The sequence below is a fragment of the Triturus cristatus genome, chromosome 2_1 (genome assembly GCF_964204655.1).
Source record: "Triturus cristatus chromosome 2_1, aTriCri1.1, whole genome shotgun sequence".
In the NCBI taxonomy this organism is placed as follows: Eukaryota; Metazoa; Chordata; class Amphibia; order Caudata; family Salamandridae; genus Triturus; species Triturus cristatus.
In genome coordinates this window covers 1,045,479,402-1,045,494,137 of record NC_140581.1, presented here as the reverse complement: position 1 = coordinate 1,045,494,137, position 14,736 = coordinate 1,045,479,402, and the positions used below count along the sequence as shown (strand labels likewise).

At 45.7% G+C, this 14,736-nt stretch overlaps 1 protein-coding gene across 3 annotated transcripts in view; it reads right to left on the bottom strand.

The window, feature by feature from the left end:
* The window catches only part of FAM13A (family with sequence similarity 13 member A), a 927,448-nt gene that overhangs the window by 213,610 nt on the left and 699,102 nt on the right, over positions 1 to 14,736 (bottom strand). The gene's annotated exons all lie outside the window — the stretch shown is intronic.

Genomic DNA, 14,736 nt, shown 5'->3' with positions numbered 1-14,736 from the left:
AGACCTAAAAAACTACTGGTGCTCAGTACCAGTGAGACCCGGTTCACTTAAAGCCCTGCCTACCTCTACCGGTTTCTATGCAAGGATGCACAAGACAGGCTTCTGCAAACGTTACAGGACCAGCTCAGCTCTCTTGCCCCTTTCATGCTATTTCTACTTTGTGCTTTCTGATTTACCGCTCGGCCCAAGGGTCAGCCCCAGTTCGCTCCTCTCTTCCAATCATGTAACGTAGACCATTTACTTTTTAGGCCACAGAGCATCACCTGCCCTGTGCTCTCGTGGATTTCTTCCTAGACAGAAAACCCAAGAGAGTGACCGTATTAGTAGTCACAATTAATCTACAGAAAAACAAAGTGCTAATTAAGCAAAAGGTAGAAACCTTTACCGAAAATATTGTTGCCCTCCATCTCAGAGGATCAGTCTAGAGGACATGAGTCATTCTAGTGGTGACTCCAGAGGCCATGTATCTTGCAGCCATCGCGGCCAAGTTGCACATTGAATGCTCTACTTCCCAATGCTCACGTGCCATCTTCTGCGATGTAAACAACCAATGTACTTTTAACAGAAATTATTCTCAAAATCACTAGGTTTTTTCCTTTTTTGACTACTGACAGACACATTCGCTTGCATGAAGGACTAGCTTGCTTTCTGTTACAATATATAGTCCTGATCATCTTCACACCAAATAACAGTTAGTGTTTTAGGTTGGCCAGACAACAGTTCTGGTATTTTCTCAGTGCCAAAATGGGAGGGAAAAACGCTTGAGTGTAAATTTTCACCTTAAGGAATCCACGGTCCAGTAAACAGCGCAACTAGCACATTTTTTTTTTACAGTTGCTCTCTATATCTACATTTAGCAGCCTTGTTCTCGAGGTGGGCACGGTAGGGAAAGGTTATCTTGGGCCACTCAGATTGCCTCATTGAATTCTGCAGTTATTAGTAACCCCACCTATGGACACAGTTCGTTGTCCTCCAATTTTCTTTTTACAAAATTTACCATGTGACTGAAATGTGAACCTGTGAAATGAAGGCACGCTATTAGCGTTTCCTCTAAGCACTTCCCATCAACTTAACCATTAGGCTCATCTCTTCTCTCTCTGGTGAAAATGTTTATGCTCCTGATGGTATGGGTGTATCTTGCCCACTCATCAACATTTCCACTTATGCGTCCATCAAGTGCATCCTTCTGTGAATGTTGGCAAAACCCAGAGACATGGGAAATTAGGCTGTCAACGAATTCACTTAGGTGCTGTATCTGGTTCCAAATATCTGTCAATTTGTGAATTTAAACCTGCTAGAATCTAATGGATTGAAAACACTTTTGTTCAACTGGGGAAAATCTCAATGAAATATTGCTTAATGCAAGTCCTTGGTGGCATACAATTGTCGAAGATTTGCAGACGTCACTGACTGAGAGGCAAACACCCGCAGCAGCTCACCTGTGATGAAAAAACCTTGAGACCTGCTAAAGACTCAGCTAGATAATCACTAAATAACAGAGCAAAGAGGGATGTACATGGTGGTAGGATAAGTAGGAGCACTGTGCCTCAAAATCCGTAGCAAGAGGACGTGATCCTTTTCTGTCCACACATTAGGGCATTTTTCCCACAATGGATATTAATGTAAAAGTATTAATTGCCCCTTCAATAACTGTCCCGCTAAATATCCCAAAAAGTTTTCCCATTAATGTGCAGGAACATTTTTGTCTCGAAAGTACTGAGGTACGAACTTGGTGCCTTCAAACTAGTTAAAGCCAAATTATTAACAGGGCAAATGAAGAAACACAAGATATCCCAATACTACCAATCATCTGTCATTAATACCCCTGATATGTTTTGATGGGAGAGATGATGGGGAACTGACAAATGAGGAGGGCAAGAAGTGAGACTGGCCCCACAACAACAGCATTAAAATTCAGATTGATCTAGCCTAAATATCTATACTGTACCTTACTGACCATGGAGAAGCTCTGGAAAATGGTGTGTGCTCCCTCCCTGGAGTGCCTTAAGACGCACAAGCCAAGAAGCAGAACTCTTACACACAACTTGGCAATGCACCAAACTGACACCCTTTTAAAGTGGGGTGCATGACACAGAGGAGGTGGCGCTGGTATGGAAAATATTGCCTATTCCTAAATAAGCACTGCCTCATAAATTGGCTGATTTAGATATAAAACTATATAAACTGGTCTTACTGCTGTCGAGCATCCTTGTAGCCAGAAGAGATATTGCCAGAAACTGGCAATCCGCCGAAGCCCCTTCTGTAGCGGCCTGGTGAAACAAGATGGACCACTGCATGACTTGAGAAGTACCAGTTTATAAGGCAAGTGGATGCCCAAAGAACATAAGATCTGGAGGAGTGGTGTCAATATAGAGGTATAATGCTTGATCTGACCCCAGAATTTAATCAGATTCCGAAGTCTGAGAACTATGAAACTCGGACAAGATTAGTGGGGAAAAAATTGACATTCTCTGGAGTTACCTCAAATGTTGTACTGCTGCTTTTCTGAATACCAATGTGATGCTGTGATTGCCATGTATTGTTTTCGGTTTTGATCGGGCACAAAATCAATAAAAAGTCCTCCCTCTCCTGCCCACTCCCCATGAAAAATATAGATAAATGCCCTGTGAGAAATTCCCTCTTTTCATCATGTCTTTGTTACTGCAAACTATGCCACACTATTTGATGGCAAATTCAATATGGGAGCACCTATCGGCCCTTGGATGCTGTCGGTGTGTCAGACACTGGCATGTTTAGGGAAATGAGAAATCTCCTCTTCTTTAACTACACCAAAGTGGTTCTGGGTCCAGCCCCCCATCCAACGGGCTAATGCCAAGCTGGCTACATAATGCCCCTAGAACAAATGATTCTCTTCCTCGGGGCTCCCATTTCATTTAACAATGAATGTATTGGCCCAAACCTGCTCTCTTTCACGTTACTGAAGTTTGTGATCCTTCCCCAGCAGCATTTCCTGAGCTGATAGGAGGCAACTACCAAACACTTAGGTCTTTCTGTCAAAGTGGGAAGGGTTGCCCAATAGACCTTTTTTATCATTGGTTAGGCAGTGTCCAGGATGCACAGGCCCATCTACTGGCCAGTGAACCCCTTAAAAAGTGGCACCTCACCCACAGCTCATTGGAACACATCCAAACCTGCAGAACAACGGAAGAAAACTGGACCTGCTGACGGTGACCTGAACGGAGAACTGAAGGGCCGGACCCGCTCCTACTTGAACCTAGGACTGAGTAGTGGACTCTAAGGGTCAGTTGGCTGACCACATGTGTGGCTACAGGGACATAACAAGCTGCACAGGGTCTTTTCCTGAAGTGCCCAGCTAAGCAGTGGCAACTAGACCTGGAATGGGCCCTGCTGGTGGACTCTGCTGCAGTGAGTCCTGATACCCTAAATGCTGTCTATGAGGTCCTGGGAGCCTTACAGTAGGCCAGGAGGAACTGCTCCAGAAAGTCAGATACAGCTTCAGGCTTGCCTCAATGAAAGATTTTGCGCTCGCTAAAAAAAAAAAATTGATGGTAAAAATCTGGACTTGGCGAAGGCGCGAAAAATAGCCGCACAAAGAAAGGATGATAGCAGTCACAAAATTATCATGTTCCCTCTCTGAGCGTTCCCCCCGGCAAAACAAACATCTTTAGAGGGACCTTGTTCAATGGCAATACGACTCTGAGAGGACTTCATTGGATCAAGCATGCAGCCATGCCCAGATAGTCTCTGAAAGGAAAATTTAAATCCTCTAAGTCAGAAGGTAAAATATATGACCGTGATGACATGCTTGGAGTATCCGACTTCTGCTCCATCACCGTCAGCCTGAAATCACACCTAGGTACCGGTCAACCACGAACACTGATTTGTGACTGGCGCTTTACTTTTCCTAAACTACAACTGAAACTTTTTAAATGATATCTCTGGTTCCTCTTATTGAATGTTAGTGATTTTTATGTAATTTTCCTCATTAAGTGTTTCTCTATTTTTAGAAATGCCTGTTACGTGCTCCGAGCTACAAGCAGCTGAATCCAGATTTATTTATTGACTTGTGATTTGTACCTGATAAACCTTGGGAAGGATTCGCATCATTTTCAACAAGTAACCCATTTACGCACATGTACCTACAAACTTCAGAACAAATCAACAGGGCAATGCACTAAACAGAAGCAAAGTCTGAAGAGGAGGTGTGACTGATCAGTAGTTTTGAGCTTCAAAATGTTAATGGAAACTCCTGAAAACTCCCATAAAACGATCAAACAATAGGTGGGGTAATGTTTTATGCCTCCAGGGCAAAGAGGCCCTACAAAAGGTAATCATTTGCCCTCAGGCAAGCTAGAAAATGAGTCAAGTGGGATGAAACACTAATCCCAGGGACAGGCTGGTCTATAGGACAATGGGAAAGCTTGGGATTGATTATGCTACTTACAAGTATGCATCTGTTCTTGGCATGTAGGGCTGCTGACATTCATATCTGTGCATAGATCGCCGCCTAGTGTTGGGTCCGGATGATTGCACATTGTTGTCCTGGAAGAGTCTTCGAAGTATCACGAGATAGGTGGCTCCTCCCCTGGACTACAGTGCGCATGGGCATCCCCTCCATCCTTAGATTGTTTTTCGCCATTGTGGCAGAGATGGAGTGTAACACAGTGAATGATGACCATGCTAACTAGAAATTACTGAATGCTACAGCTGCTACAGGCGCCGGGGAGGAGGGTGGGCGATATGAATGTCAGCAGCCCTACATGCCAAGAACAGAAGCATACTGGTAAGTAGCATAATCAGTTCGAGGCATGTGGGCTGCTGAATTCATATCTGTGCATAGATTATATAGTAGTCCCTCCTTTTAGCGGCGGCTGCCCGTGCCAGCTGCAGCAGTCTGAAAAAGAGTTTTGAGAACAGCCTGGCCTACAGCAGCCTGCTGTCTTGAGTGTACATCTACACAGTAGTGTTTGGTAAAGGTATGTATAGTGGACCATGTGGCTGCTCTACATATCTCCTCTAAGGGAATATTTCCCAGGAAAGCCATGGAGGCCCCCAACTTTCGAGTGGAGTGGGCTCTCGGAGGAATCGTTAGTGTGCGCTTAGCTTTTTCATAGCAAATCTGTATACATTTAACGATCCACCTAGCTATCCCTGCTTTGGGAATGGGGTTGCCCTTGTGCTGCGGGGAAAAGGCAACAAACAGTTGTTTTGTCTTCCTGAAAGTTTGTGTACATGAGAGCTCTTTTGATATCAAGGGTGTGGAGCATTCTCTCCGCTACATTCTCGGGATTAGGATAAAACACTGGTAGTTCTATAGATTGGTTCATATGGATCTGCGAAATGACCTTGGCATGAAAGTAGGGTTGGTGCGTAGCACGACCCTGTTTGCATGAACCTGTATAAATGGCTCCTGAATGGTGAGTTCCTGAAGTTCACTAACTCGTCTTAGGGAAGTAATGGCAACGAGGAAAGCTACTTTCCAGGTTAGAAATTGAATCTCACAGGAGTGTAGAGGTTCAAAAGTTGGTCCCATCAGTCTGGTGAGGACCACATTTAGGTTCCAGACTGGTGACAGGGGGTGTCTAGGGGGAATGACACGTTTGAGGCCCCTCCAGGAAAGCTTTGATGGCAGGCACTTTGAAGAGTGAGAGGTGCTGCCTGTTCTGAAGGTAAGCTGCCAATGCGGTTAAATGTATACGGATGGAATTGTATGCTAGATTGCATCTGTATAAGTGTAATAAATAACAGATAATGTTCTGGGTTGACATCCAGTGGATTTATGTAATTATTTTTACAATACATGACAAATCTTTTCCACTTGGCCGCATAGCATTCTCTGGTAGTGGGTCTCCTTGCCTCCTTGATGATATTCATACAGTCTGGAGGCAAGTTTAGGTAGCCAAATTCTAGGATCTCAGGAGCCAGATCGCCAGGTTCAGCTGTTGCGGATCTGGGTGCTGAATCTCGCCACGGCTCTGCGTTAAAAGAGTGGGTGTGAGCCGTAGCCGTTGATGCGGTACCACGGAGATTTCCAGAAAAGTGGTGTACCATGGCTGGCGTGCCCACGTTGGAGCAACCAGGATGAGCGTCATCGAGTGTTGCTTGAGCTTGCGTGCCACCAGCGGTATTAATGGTGCTGGGGGAAAAGCGTACGCAAATTTGCCGGACCAGTTCATCCATATTGCATTGCCTTGAGACTGTGGATGTGGGAACCTGGCGGCAAAGTTTTGGCATTTTGCGTTTTCCCTTGTGGCGAATAGGTCTATCTCTGGATGACCCCACTGTCGGAAGTACGGTTGGAGTACTGATGGGTGTATCTCCCACTCGTGCATTTGGTGGCTGTGCCTGCTGAGCAGATCTGCCATCTGGTTGTCTTTGCCCGGGAGGTGTTCCGCCATGAGGAAGATGTTCCTCTGAATGGCCCACTTCCACATGCTCTGAGCCAGATGAGACAACTGTGGCGAGTGTGTTCCTCCCTGCTTCTGTATGTAGTACATGGCGGTCATGTTGTCCGTTCGGATCAACACGACCTTGTTGCACAAGTGTATCTTGAAAGCTTTCATTGCAAGGAAGATCGCCATTAGTTCCAAAAGGTTGATGTGCATCCTCCTTTGCTGTGTCGACCATAGTCCCTGCACTGTGTAATTGAGTACGTGAGCTCCCCATCCCTGGAGAGACGCGTCCGCTGTCAGTATGATTTGTGGAACAGGCTCCTGGAACGGTCGGCCCTTGCAAAGGTTTTGTGGATTCCACCAATGCAGAGAGTTGTATGCCCGACCGCTCACCAACACTAGGTCTTTTAACTGTCCGTGGGCCTGATTCCACTGACGTGCCAAGCACTCCTGAAGCGGGCGCATATGTAATCTTGCGTGTGGGACTATGAAGATGCAGGAGGCCATCATGCCTATCAACTGCATAAACACTCTTGCTGGGAGTGAGTGTTGAGGTCTGAATTTCTTTATGAGCAACTGAATGCTGGTGATCCTCACTGAATTTGGTTGTGCCGTGGCTGCCAGAGTGTCTATGGTTGCGCCTAGGTACTGCTGTACGTGGTTGGGTTGAAGGTGGGACTTTGGATAATTCAGTGAGAAGCCCAGGCTGTGAAGAAGGTGAATGGTGTGGGACATGTGGCTGGCACAGTGCTGGGCCGACTTCCCCTGGATAAGCCAGTCGTCCAGATAAGGATAGACATGTATGTGCTGTCTCCTTAAGTGTGCCGCCACTGTAGCCAGGCACTTGGTGAACACTCTGGGTGCCGTCGTTACCCCGAAAGGGAGGACTTTGAACTGGTAATGCTGATTGAGAACAGTGAACCTGAGATACTTTCTGTGTGAGAGGTGTATGGGTATATGGAAATACGCATCTTTGAGGTCTAATGTTGCGAGAAAGTCTCCCTGACTGAGCAACGGTAGCACTTGTTGCAGAGTGAGCATGTGAAAATGCTCTGAGAGAATGTAACGGTTTAGAGGTCTTAGATCTAGTATGGGTCTGAGAGATCCATCCTTTTTGGGGATCAGAAAATACAGGGAGTACACCCCTGATCCTTGTTCCTTTGCAGGCACGAGTTCTATGGCTCCTTTTTGGAGCATACTGATAACCTCCTGTTGGAATAAGTGCAAGTGCTCTGCGGACATATGACGGTGTCTTGGTGGTATGTTGGGTGGAGTGGACGTGAACTCCAGACAATAACCGTACTGGACAATTTCTCTCACCCACCTGTCTGTAGTAATGGATTCCCAGACTGGCAGGAACCTCTGTAGTCTCCCCCCGACAGGTGTTACGTGGTCGGGGGGCAGTGACAAGGTGTCACTGTTTGTTGGTGGCGGAGGACCTGGAGCTGTTGTTTCCTCGGCCTCTGCCTTTGATGTTGTTTCCACGGTATCCACCTCTACTATTCTTGTTATAGGTGGGCTGTGTACCTCCTTTAGTGTACTGCGACTGTTGGGAGTTCTGTGTTTTAGATGGTCCTCTGTTGCTAGAGCGACGAAAGGACCCACTCCGAAACTGCTGGGATTGCAGAGCCCCCATAGACTTTGCAGTCTCTGTATCTTTTTAGGTCTCGCGAGCCAAAGGCTCGAAGAGACATTTTATATGGGGGATTTTCAAAGTGCTACCCACAGTTTTGGCTGGCCTAAACCTTGAGTGCACGATCACATGCACGTGCACAGCTGCTCCCACTCCCCCCTCCCTTCTAGCTTTCTTTCACTTTAGCCGCTCTGCTCCTCTGCTCCTTCCATTCCCCCCTCCCTTCTCACCCAGCCCTTTGATGCTCTGCTTGATTCGCTGCTCTAGGAGTGACCTATAGAAAGGGGCCATCTGTTTGTAATTAAAGTCGCCACGCGCGCTTGTTTATATTGCTCTACTCTCACTCCCCTGCCTCTCTCGCCCTCGTTTTCCGAAGCCAGGGCGCATTTCATTTGGAAATAAATTCCCTTTATTGAAAGAGAAAGCACGTGGAAATTGAACCCTTACAAAACACGCTCACATTAACCTGTAAGGTGATCCTCAGTAATGCAGCAATACCATTCGCTTCGAGGAGTTTCCCTTGAGCTAAGATGGCCGCTTCTTTGTAACTGGCTCGCTAATTTATCGTATCTTTTTTCAGTAGCTTGCCTCTGTATACTAGAGGGCCTGGATATCATGGCTGGTGGGGGCTGTGGCAGAATCCTGTCAGTTACTCTCATGGTCTATGTGGGCATATGCATACAAGCTGTAGTGGTGTGTTCCCGCCTATAGTTGCCTAGCTGGTAAGTGCCTGGGCAGCCTGTGCCACTCCAGCTGCCACACACAGAGAGCCAGGGTTTTTCAGTCCTAGCTGGGTGTCCCTTGCTTCCCCTTACATCATCACAGAAAGAATGAGGTGGTCGATTCATAGCTCTATACCCACAGGAGGTGGCTGCGGAGCTTAAAGAAAGCCCTTTGGCTGCACGAAGCAGCGCACACCCTTACCCCTGATAGTGAGGTGCTATTTACTTGGGTGCCCAGTGACCCTCCTATTGGTATTGCAGTGTGCTTATAGGTTGAAGCGCCTCTTCTCTTCTGCTCCTGGTAGGCGCTCTTGGCAGTTGCGGAAAGACCGCTGCTTCAATATATGATTTCAGTTCCCACAAACGTAATCTATGTTTTTTTTTTTAAAGACAGGATTATTTGTGAGAGAGGCTGATTGGGTGGAGCAGCAGCACCAGGAGCCAAATAATGCACCACACCTTGAGCTGCAGCACTGTTGCCTAAGTAGACCCGTCTCCTTTCAGACATTCAGTGCTTGTAAACCTGGGACCTACTGAGTTGGGCGGGCTGGCTATGGACCACAGCTGTGCCTGAAGAGGATGTCTCATGACTCATTCAAGCTGCCAGGGCCCTCCCGTCCCTCTCTCCATTTAATTTCATTTTATAATTTTGTAAAGCACGCAATTGCCAGAGGCGTCATAGCGCTAAGCATGCCTGCTGGATAAAATGAAAGGATCAGCTAATAATGACCTGAAAAAAGCCAAGTCTTTAACATTTTTCTGAAGTAAATATATTGAATTGAGACCTTAATGCAATGGGTAAAGAGTTTACAAAGTGGACGCTAAAAACGAAAAGCGTCTACTGCCGTGGAAAACAAGTGGTGGAATAAAAACCTACAGTCCATCCCGTCAGTACTGTACCTCTAGAATACAAACCCCTTTTCTGCAGTGTGCCATGGAAAATCATCCCGCCTCCTACCACCTTCTACTACTACTATCTCCAGTACTAGTCTCTCCCATCCAAAAGTACTGGTCACTACTGGAACATGTCTTCTGCAGTAGCTGTGTAGTGGTGGCGAGATGTGCCTGTGTGAGTGCATGTTACGACGCTTTAAAGGCTTTTACTGGTAATAACTGGTAGGCATTTAAGACATTTTGTGAAGTATTTGTTTTAAATGCATTGAAGAATTTTGATTCTCCATCATTTTGGTATATTCTTTGTAAACCAGTCATCCAAAAATAAGGGTCGTGTTTGATTAAAAGAAGATTGCTACCCGTTTCTCTAGGAATACAATGCGTGGTATAATGTAAAATGCAGCATAGGTTGTTAAAAAGATGCTTTGCATGCTTCCAGTAAAGCTTGTAAAAACATTCACTTATAACAGGATTTGACTGAAGCCTGTTGTAATCTTGGGAGGTTTATTTGTAATTCAGAGGGTGAATAACAGGAAAAAAATGGCGCAAACTCTTTGTAGCTTGTAAAAGTTTGAGCTGCTGACGGTTCTGGTCTAGAATTGCAAAAACAAATGGATGATCTGGAATCTCCGCAGACATAAGCATGAATGAACAGTCTTGGATGGACTACATTGTTTAATTTTATGGGCTAAGTATGTGATGTATCCATCAAAAAAGAAAAACAAAGGGGGGAGTAGAGAGGTTCCACTCAACGAGTGGTGGAGGTGGATACTTCCTCCCAATAAAGCGTACTTAAACAAAGGGATCCACCCGCATGTATAGTAGATCAAGAGACTCCCGTTCATACCATGTGTGTCCCACGGTCGTGGAGAATACACATCAGTTGTTAAAATACCCCTCACACACCAAAAGGGCCCTTGGTGTCATGCTTCATCATAGGGGTCTTCCCGCCCCTCTACGGGACGGGGCGTGCTACGACCAACGTATACGTGGGAGCACTGTTCTTGGTGAGACTACTATGTGTAGTGCAAGGGTGTGCAAGGAAGGGTCAGGAGTGAGTGGAGAGTGATTTAAAAAAATACCTGGCTCACTGGACTAGGAAAAAAATTTTTTATTCTGCCATCTAAGCTGGTATTAGTAAAAAGGTGGGGGTGGAGGGTGTATGCCTCAATGAGCTTGACCTCCTGGTGTCGACATGTTTCGAAGCTTCCCCAAGCTTCTTCGTCAGGACCTAAGAAGATCCCTTCCAACGACGCACTGTGATGTGGTGAAAAATAGTGGGTGAAAAAATCAAATAGGAGGTAAATAGCCTCCAAGGGTTGGTAACGCCCCAATGGGTCTTACATACTCCTTGTAACCTAAATGGAGAGAATGGTATGAAAAGAGAGATACACAAGACATTATTGTTATAAGGATAGACGTTCATTCCGTCGTGTTTAAAACAGTGATCTGAAAAGGAAGTGAGCGATGATCGTCTTCTAACGCTATCACGTGATCTGTGATAAAAATATTGTGTGACATACTACATTAAAAACATACAATAACAAAACAACAGAAAACACACACTCTACTCAGAAAGGAAACGAGGTTCCTGTAGGGCGAAAATGTCATTGTGGTTGTTTGCATGCCCAACAAAGCAAAGAGAAAAACATACTTGCTGCAAAGAGAACAATTTCCTCATGAGCTCATTTACCGAGTGGTTGGAGTGCCAAATAGGCTACCTAAATAGCGGGAGAGAGGAGACTGTAATCCAATCGTCATTTTCTGAAGGTAAATCTTCCACCTGCCGGCTATGCCGTACTTACGCCTCCTAGGATCAGTGTCCTGCTCAAATAACCACCCCGGTCGGCTCCGTCGATAAATTTAGACTGGAGATATTGTAGTTTAAATACCCCCACCAATCAGGGAATAAGTGCCACTCCGCCCCGTTTGACGGACCAATAGAAGGCTACCTGCTAACAAAGTAAGTGGAAACCCGCAGGCGCTGCTACACGGGACCCGGAACCGGAAGTTAGAAGCGGCCGGGTCACCGTGGTGAGACCGCAAAGGACCCCTAGAGAGAGAGGTGTCTATGTCGGATGCCTGATGGAGCGCTGACGAAACCCAATAATGAAGGGTGATAGATGTTCCAAACTGTCAACATCACCTGATTTTGAGGTTTAAATGTAAAAAAACAAATAAATAAACTGGGAAGGGGTGTGCATATATCGAGAAAGTATCCCTAGGTGTCCATATAGGTTGCCTGAATAACATCGGGATGAAAAGAATAAAATAAATAAAGGCATGTAACGGGTAGGAGAAATGCCCCCAACCTGCGTATTAGAGACACCCAGCTGGTACATAGCTAAACCAAGAGGTACATATATGCATGAGGTATGCAAAGCCCACATAAATAAGAAGGCTACAGCAGGGGGGCCTCAGCTGTGGTCACGAGGGGTAATTGACAAGGGCATGAAAAAAAGACAAAGAAATTACACAATGGTCCTAGAGTGGTACTACACTGGTTCAGGACAGATACGGGGGACCGAAAAAAAGGAGAAAAAACGTGAAAGGATTATTTTCGTCAGGTTGAGAACCGGTAGCTGAACAGTACTCAGTCAGGTATGATGATGGTTATACTCGGAACTGATTCCATGGTATATCCTCATTTAATCCATGGATGTGTGTTTTGAGACGGAACACCCATCGTTGTTCCTTCTCTAGGAGGCTGTGTTCGTTACTCAATTGTTCTATCACTGTCCACTGTAAATCGTCTATACAATGACTTTTGGAAATATAGTGATTAGACATCTTGGTAGTGCTCCTACCGCATCTGACATTACTGCGATGTTCGCCAATACGTACCTTAATTGGTCTGGATGTCATCCCCACATACTCAAGGCCGCACGGACAAGTGATTAGATATACAACATTTTTACTATTACAATTCGTGAAGCTTCTCTGGTCCCACTCATCGCCATTCCGGAACGTAATGTGTGTACTTTTTCTCGTCAGGTGACAGGTGCTGCAGTTCCCACAGGGATGATGCCCTTGTACTGGGGGTAGTAGACCAACAGGTCTTGGTCGAGATATGTTCTTTGGTCTTGTGTGAACAAGCATGTCTCTTAGGTTGCGTCCCCGCTTGTGAGCGAACATAGGTTTCGTTATGTTCAAGCCGCAGGAATTGAGTAGACGCCAGTGTTTATTCACTATCTTAGTGATCTGGTTAGAATGTGTGTTGTAAGTTGTTACACATATCGGTCTCTCATCGATCTGGTTTTCCACTTTGTCTTCCAAAAGAGCCTCTCTGTTATTATTCCTTGCTCTTTTCAAGGCTTTGTCAACGATTTTCTCAGGATAATTGCGTTTTATCAGTTTGGTACGCAGTTCAGATGCTTGTTGTTTGAAGTCACTAAGTTCAGTACAGTTTCTTCGGAGACGGAGGAACTGACCGTACGGTAAGTTTTCCCTCAGGTGACGGGGGTGGAAACTGTCAAACAAAAGTAAACAGTTCTTAGCTGTTGCCTTAAAGTGTGTGGTGGTTTTGAGTTTCCCCTGTTCAGGGTAGATATTCAGGTCCAAAAACACCAGGTTTTCCGCCGATACACTATGTGTAAATTTCAGAAATGCATTCTGTTGATTCAGCCATAGCATGAATGCCTCTGTTGATTCGACGTCACCTTCCCATACGACCAAGACATCGTCAATATACCTTTACCATACTTTGATGTGAGCGAGGTATGGGTTCATCGTGTGTAGGATCCTGTTAGTTTCCAGATGGTGTACATACAGCCCTGCTAGACTTGGAGCAAAGGTACTCCCCATGCTGGTACCGTGGCGTTGTTCATATATATCTTCAGCATACATAAAGAAATTACGGGTGAGAGCCAGTGAAACACATTCCATCACCAGACTACGAGGTGTCTGGTACTCCCAGGGAGTAGAGAATAAAACCTCCTCAATGATTAGCAGTGTTTCGTCGTGTGGGAGACTGGTATATAGGCTCTCCACGTCTAATCCCATAAGCAGATTTTTGGTGGGGTCAAAGTCGATGTCCTGCAGAATTTGCAGGACGTTCTTGGTATCACGCAGGTAGGTGCTGGTACTTTGAACCAATGGTCGAAGGAACGCATCCGCGAACCTTGATAGAGGTTCCAAAATGGAATTCACACCAGAGACGATGGGTCTACCAGGTGGTGAGACCAAGTTCTTATGGATTTTAGGTATGGTGTAGAAGTAGGGGATCCTGGGATTGGTATTAACCAGAAATTCAGCCTCCTTCTTGGAGATCCAGTCGTTTGCTAAGGCCTCCTCTACCATTGTGACAATCCTGACCCTGATTGACTCAGTAGGATCTACCTGAAGGATTCCATAGTTTCTACGGTCATCCAGCAGTTTTCTACATTCAATGTCATAGTTGACAGTGGTTTGTAAAACAATGGCTCCCCCTTTATCTGCAGGTTTGATGGTAATGTCCTGGTTTGTTGATAATTCATGTATAGCCAACTTTTCCTCCCTTGATGTATTGTGAAAGGTGTTACCAAATCCTTCAGGTAGATCCTACTGAGTCAATCAGGGTCAGGATTGTCACAATGGTAGAGGAGGCCTTAGCAAACGACTGGATCTCCAAGAAGGAGGCTGAATTTCTGGTTAATACCAATCCCAGGATCCCCTACTTCTACACCATACCTAAAATCCATAAGAACTTGGTCTCACCACCTGGTAGACCCATCGTCTCTGGTGTGAATTCCATTTTGGAACCTCTATCAAGGTTCGCGGATGCGTTCCTTCGACCATTGGTTCAAAGTACCAGCACCTACCTGCGTGATACCAAGAACGTCCTGCAAATTCTGCAGGACATCGACTTTGACCCCACCAAAAATCTGCTTATGGGATTAGACGTGGAGAGCCTATATACCAGTCTCCCACACGACGAAACACTGCTAATCATTGAGGAGGTTTTATTCTCTACTCCCTGGGAGTACCAGACACCTCGTAGTCTGGTGATGGAATGTGTTTCACTGGCTCTCACCCGTAATTTCTTTATGTATGCTGAAGATATATATGAACAACGCCACGGTACCAGCATGGGGAGTACCTTTGCTCCAAGTCTAGCAGGGCTGTATGTACACCA